The following is a 7147-nucleotide window of genomic DNA, read 5'->3' as shown; positions in this document are numbered from 1 at the left end:
GTGGCCTGAGATGGTGATTCAGGATGGATACACCTGGGCTCCACATGGTTTTCAAAGGCTAGCTTTTCAGAAGTAGATAATCAGCCCCTTCTTGTACGGGCTAGTCTCTAGGTAGACTCACTTCCAACCTTTCGGTTAGCAGCCAAGTGCATTAACCACATACTCCACCAAAAAACAAAACAAAACAAAACAAAACTCACTGCCATCAAGTCTATTTCAACTCATAGAGACCCCTCCTTGGGTTTCCACAGCGGTATTTCTACAGAAGTAGATTGCCCAACCTTCCTTCCAAGAAGTGGCTGGTGGCTTTGAACCACTAGCCTTCTGGTTAGCAGTCAAATGCCTTAGGCACTATGCCACCAGGGATTCCTATGTCCACAAACATATATAATAACCAAGGTTTCATGAGATATTACTTTTATTATGTTCAGTGTGCACTGGTATTGCCTATTCTCCCCTACTTCGATTATTTTAATGCTGGTCAAAACCCACTAAATTTATGTCATGACCACTAAGTTTAGGGACCCATAATGTGAAAACAATGCTCCCAGAATGAAGTTCCAAAAAGAAATATGTCAAAAGTAAAAGATTCAGATTGACTCATGTGATTATTTTTCTTAATAATATTTTATTGTATTTACAGTAAAAGTTTACACAGCAAATTAGGATCCCATTTAACAATTTCTATACAAATTGTTATGTTATGTGCCGTCGAGTCAAACCCGACTCATAGTGACCCCTCCTTGGGTTTCCGAGGCAGTATCACTACGGAAGTAGGATTGCCCAACCTTCCTACTGAGGAGTGGCTGGTGGGTTTGAACCACTAGCCGTCTGGTTAGCAGGCAAGTGTCTTAGCCACTATGCTAGCAGAGCTCACTGTACCAAAAAGAACTGATCGATCTTCATCCATTTCAAGAAGTGGCATATGATCTAGAACCAATGGTAATGAAGGAAGAAGTCAAAGCTGCAATGAAAGAACTGGCAAAGAACAAGGCTCCGGGAATTGATGGCATACCGATTGAGATATTTCAACAAACAGATGCCCCATTGGAGGCACTCACTCAGTTATGCCAAGAGATTTGGAGGACAGCTACCTGGCCAACTGACTGGAAGAGATCCATATTTGTGCCCATTCCAAAGAAAGGTGATCCCACAGAATGTAGAAATTATAGAACAATATCATTAATATCACATGCAAGTAAGATCTTACTGAAGATAATTCAGAAACGTTTGCAGCAGTATATTGATAGAGAACTTCCAGAGGTTCAAGCCGGATTCAGAAGAGGATGTGGAACAAGGGATATCATAGCTGTTGTCGGATGGATCTTGGCTCAAGGAAGGGAATACCAGAAAGATGTTTACTTGTGTTTTATTGACTATGCAAAGGCATTTGATTGTGTGGATCATGACAAATTATGGATAACATTGAGAAGAATGGGAATTCCCGAGCACTTGATTGTACTCATGAGGAATCTGTACCTTGACACCAGGAGGCTGTTGTTCGAACAGAACAAGGGGACAGTACATGGTTTAAAATCAAGAAGGGAGTGTGTCAGGTTGTATTCTTTCTCCACACTTATTCAATCTATATGCTGAGCAAATAATCCGAGAAGCTGGACTATATGAAGAAAAACGTGGTATCAGGATTGGAGGAAGAATCATTAACAACCTGAGATATGCAGACGATACAACTTTGCTTGCTGAAAGTGAGGAGGACTTGAGGCACCTACTGATGAAGGTTGAAGAATACAGTCTGCAGTATGGATTACATCTCAACATAAAGAAAACAAAAATCCTCACAACTGGACCAATGAGCAGCATCATAATAAATGGAGAGAAGATTGAGGTTGTCAAGGAATTCACGTTGCTTGGTTCTACAATTGATGCCAACGGAAGCAGCAGTCAGGACATTAGACGATGTGTAGCATTGGGAAAGTCAACTGCAAAGGAACTGTTTCAAGTGCTGAGGAGCAAGGATATCTCACTGAGGACTAAGGTGCGCCTGACACATGCCATGATATTTCCAATCGCCTCATATGCATGTGAGAGCTGGACAATGAATAGGGAAGACCGAAGAAGAGTTGATGCTTTTGAGTTGTGGTGCTGGCGAAGAATGCTGAAAGTACCGTGGACTGCTAAAAGAACTAACAGATCTGTCCTGGAGGAAGTGCATCCAGAATGCTCCTTGGAAGCAAGAATGGCCAGACTTCGTCTCACCTATTTTGGTCATGTTGTAAGAAGGGACCATTCCCTGGAGAAGGATGTCATGCTTGGTAGGGTGGAGGGTCGACGAAAGAGGGGGAGGCCTTCAAGGAGGTGGATTGATACGGTGACTGCGATGATGGGCTCAAGTATAGCAGGGATTGTGGGGCTGGCGCGGGATTGGGCAGTGTTTTGTTCTGCTGTGCATGGGGTCGCTATGAGTCAGAAACGACTCGATGGCACTTAACAACAACAACAAATACAAATTGTTCAGTGACATTGGTTACATTCTTCACAGTGTGTGAACATTATTTCTGTTTTGATTGTTCCTTTTCTATTAATCTAGTTTCCTCGCCTGCTCCTTGCCTTCTCATCTTTGCTTTAGAGTAGATTTTGACTGTTTGGTCTCGTGTAGATGATTTTTAAAAGGACCACAGCACTCATGGGTGATATGATTGTATGACCCAATCTGTTATTTAGCTGGAAGGTGACCTCCAAGAGTAGATTCAGTTCAAACTTAAGGGTATCTCTCAGGGCAATAGTCTTGGAGGTTTCTTTAGTCTTAATCAATCTAGTAACTTTGGACTTTTTAAGAATTTGAGCTTTGTTCTACATTTTTCTCCCATTCAATCAGGGTCCATCTACTGTGTCCTGATCAGAATGGTCAGTGAGGGCAGCTGCACACCATATGGTTCTTCTGGTCTCAGATAGATGAGGCCATTGATTAGGGAGGCTATTAGTCCTGTAAGCTAGTTTCTTCTTTGAGTCTTTCGTTTCCTTCTTACTCTTTTGCTCCAGATGAGTAGAAACCCACAGTTGTCTCTTAGATAGCCATTCACAAACTTTTAAGATCCCAGATGCAGCTCACCAAGCTAGGATGTAGAACATAAACTTTATGAACTATATTATGCCACCTGACTGAATTGTCCCATGAGACTATGGTTCTAAGCATTTAAACCCAGTAGACCAATCCCATGAGGTGTTTCGTTATGTCTAAGTATCTGTAATTGTGCCCCCTATGTGCTATTTACATATATATGCAGCACCCACATATATGTATATACATATGCCTACAGATACACCTATATACATGCACATGTATATACACACATATACCTACCTATACGCATACATGCATACACACCTACCCATGTAACCACACAATATTTTTTGGTTGTTCTTGAAAAATTGTATATATTGTACCATTTACCAAAAACATCCCTTATTCTTGTATTCTTCTTGGGACATCATTTATCTCAGTCAAACTGTGCAGCTTTTACCTGTATTCAGTGTGACATTTCCCATCACCAAAAATAACAAGCATCTACCACCTAGACTCGAAAGGAAGATCGGGCAATCTACTTCCATAGTGATATCGCCTCAGAAACCCAAGGAGGGGTCACTATGAGTCGGATCCAACTTGACTGCAGTGAGTTTGATTTTTGTTTTTTTTTTACTTCCTACACAGTGATTCCTCTTCCCTCCCCCTCCCATTCCTGGTAACCACCAATGAATAGTGGTTTCTGTATGTCTATCTATTCTTGTCTTTTTATAAAAGTGAGATCATACAGCATTTACCCTTTTGTGATTGACCTATTTCACTCCACATAATGTCCTCCAGATTTATCTGCATCATATTTTGAGAATTCATTATTATTATTTATGGTTGCATAGTATTCCATTGTGCATATGTATGTATCACATTTTATCCATTCATCTGTTGACAGGCACTTAGGTTCTTTCCATGTTTTTGCTGTAATGAATAGTGCTGCAATGAACATAGGTGTGCATATATTCTGTTTATGTCATGTGATAGCTCTTTAGAGACAGAAAATGAAATTTCAATACAAAAACAGAAAAAGTCCATTCACAAAAGAGGAAATACAAATGGCCGATAAATTCATTTTTCAACTGCTCCATCTTTCTTATAATAAAATGTATGCACACGCACACATATATAATGTGTATACATACACATATTTTTTTTTTCACCTCTCAAATGACCAGAGACACTTAGAAATGATACTACTTAGTGTTGGTGAAGGTAGGTGAATGGGTACCCTCAAATACTGCTGGACAAAGTATAAATTTGTACCACATTTCTGGAAAGCAATTTGGCAAAATGAATCATGAGGTCACACCTTTAAACCCTATAATTACACTTCTAAGAATTACTCCTAAGAAAACAATCAGAGATAAGGACAAAAATTTTTATATAAAGGTATCACAGCATTACTTAAAATAGTGCTAAATTTTGAACTGACTTTAATTATAGTTTTGGAGAAATTTTAATGACAGGAGAAAATATCCAGAAGATAATCTAAAGAACCCCTACAAATTAACAGTAAAGAGATGGCTAGCACTTCACAGAAGATAAATGAATGGCCAATAAGCATATGAAAATGTGCTCACTAGCCCCCAAGAATATGCAAATTAAAATCACAATGAGATACCACCCCACATCCACAGAATGGCTAAAATTGAAAAGGTTGGTAACATCAAATATTGGCAAGGAGTTGGAACAATGAAGTGGTACTATCATTTTGGAAAAGGTGGGGCAGTTTCTTATAAAACTACCCTGTAACCCAGCAATTCCACTCCTAGGAATCTTCCTCCAAGAGAAATGAAAACAGTATTTTCACAAAAAGACTTGTACAAGAATGTTCACAGCTGTTTTATCCCAATAGCCAAAAACTGGAAAGAACCCAGGTATCCAATTACAGGAGAATAGATAGACAAATTGTATTATACTCATGGGATGAACTACCACTCTGCAATAAAATTAATAAACCACAAAAACACATAAACACGTTGCCGTAGAGTCAGTTCCAACTCATGGTGACTTCATGTGTTACAGAGTAGAACTGCCCCACAGGGTTTCCTTGTCTGTACCCTCTATGGAAGTGTATCACCAGGCTGTAAAAACTGTGTAATTCTATTTATATGTAGTTCTACAACAGGCATCTATGGCGGGGAGAAAAATCAGAAAGATGGTTGCCTCTGGGGGGATGAGTATAAGGTAAGGGAATAAAGGAACTTTCTGGGGTGATGGAAACATCCTATCCTGTTTTGGTTGGCAAATACAAAGCTATATGCAATTGGCAAAACTCATTTAACTAAGCCCGTAAGACCTACATTTTATTAAATGTGAATTATGCCTTAATAAAAAAATGTACAGCACACACAAAATTATACATAGAGAATATATAATTTGGTTTCTGTGTATGCAAATATGTGTACAAAAAGACCAGAGGAAAATTGACCAAATGTTGTTGTTGTTAGGTGCCATGGAGTCCGTTCTGACTCATAGCAACTCTGGGTCCAACAGAACGAAACACTGCCCAGTCCTGGGCCATCTTCACAATCTTTGCGATGCTTGAGCCCATGGTTGCAGCCACTGTGTCCATCCGTCTCATTGAGGGTCTTCCCCTTTTTCATTGATCCTCTACCCAGCGTGATACCCTTCTCCAGGGGCTGGCGCCCTCTGACAACATGACCCAAGCATGAGAGACATTCTGGCCATTCTCACTTCTAAAGAACATCTGGTTGTACTTCCTCAACAGAGACTTGTTGGTTCTTCTAGTAGCCCAGGGTACCTTCCACATTCTTTGCCAGCACCACAATTCAGAAGTATCAATTCTTCTGCAGTCTTCTTTATTCACTGTCCAGCTCTCACATGAATATGAAACTATTGAAAATACCATGGCTTAGGTCAGGTGCAAAAGTTAATAATAGTTAAATCTGGGTGTGTCATCATGAGAGAGTTTTATTTCTTCTTCATACAACTTGTAAGTAACTCTAATATGGGGCCTCTCAGCACTCAGTTTCTGCAGTCACAGACATTACCATGTGGCTGAGGAAAGGGGGCAGCCCAATAAAGGGGCCAGGGCAGATAACCCTAGAGTGCTTCACCACACAACAAATGGTCATTGGGTTACTTTTCTCTTGAAAGACTTAATGGAACCATGAAGACTTTCTCCAAATATTTGAAAATATAAGAGGTTCCAGGGTCATTTACTGTAGCTCCAGTTAGAAAACAAATGGGAGAAAGCTTCACAGAGGCAAGTATAAAGAAAGACCCATGTTCCCCAAAGGGGTGGGCATCTGCTTATTTAAAAGAATCTCCTGCTCAGGTTCTAATCCCAGTCAAGTATCAATACACAAGCACAGCTTGGAGAACTCCCTCACCCCCTCCTACCCAGTTGTGGTGAGTCCCTCAACCAAGGAGCCCTCCTGCCTCTGCAGGGACATGTGACCCATGATGACCTCCAGTCCTACTCCAGGAATTTTACTCTTGAATGAAGCCAGGTAAAGCCCAAAATTAGTTTGAATCTCTAATCATAGGTCCCAGAAGAGTTTGTCCTTTGGTTGCTGCTACCTTGGTCCTGAAAGAACCTAGGTGGTCCAGCGGTTAAGCACTCAGCTGTTCAGGAAAGGTTTGGTGGTTCAAATCCACCAGCAGCTCCCTAGGAGAAAGATGTGGCAGTCTGCTACCGCAAAGGGTTACAGTCTCAGAAACACTGTGGGCAGTTCTATTCTCTTCTATTGGGTCACTATGAGTCAGAATCGACCAGATGGCAGTGGGTTTGGTTTTTTTGGTTTGCTACTATCCCTGGCCTTGTTGGCTTTTAAAGGCAGGCCCACCAAAAGTTTACCTACAAGCGCAGTGTTTGACAGTTTGGCCTGAAGGCCTTGGGATTTTGAATAGCGGTCCAAAGCCCCCTGGGAACATGACACTGAAGGCTCATTTTCTGCCCTTCTGGTTAAAAATGAAGTTGTGGTTAACATGAAGCCAACCATAAAATCTTCAAAGGCTAAGCTGATCCACATCTCTTTTCCATCCAAACAGCTCTCCATTTTTCTCTCCTGCTGGTGGTTCAAACCCACCAGCCGCTCCTCGGAAGGGAGGTTGGGCAATCTACTTCCGTAGTGATGCCGCCTCGGA

Source organism: Orycteropus afer, unplaced genomic scaffold, assembly GCF_000298275.1.
Source record: "Orycteropus afer afer isolate SDZICR_OR568_19922 unplaced genomic scaffold, OryAfe1.0 scaffold00064, whole genome shotgun sequence".
Classification (NCBI taxonomy): Eukaryota; Metazoa; Chordata; class Mammalia; order Tubulidentata; family Orycteropodidae; genus Orycteropus; species Orycteropus afer.
This window is presented reverse-complemented; position numbering follows the sequence as displayed.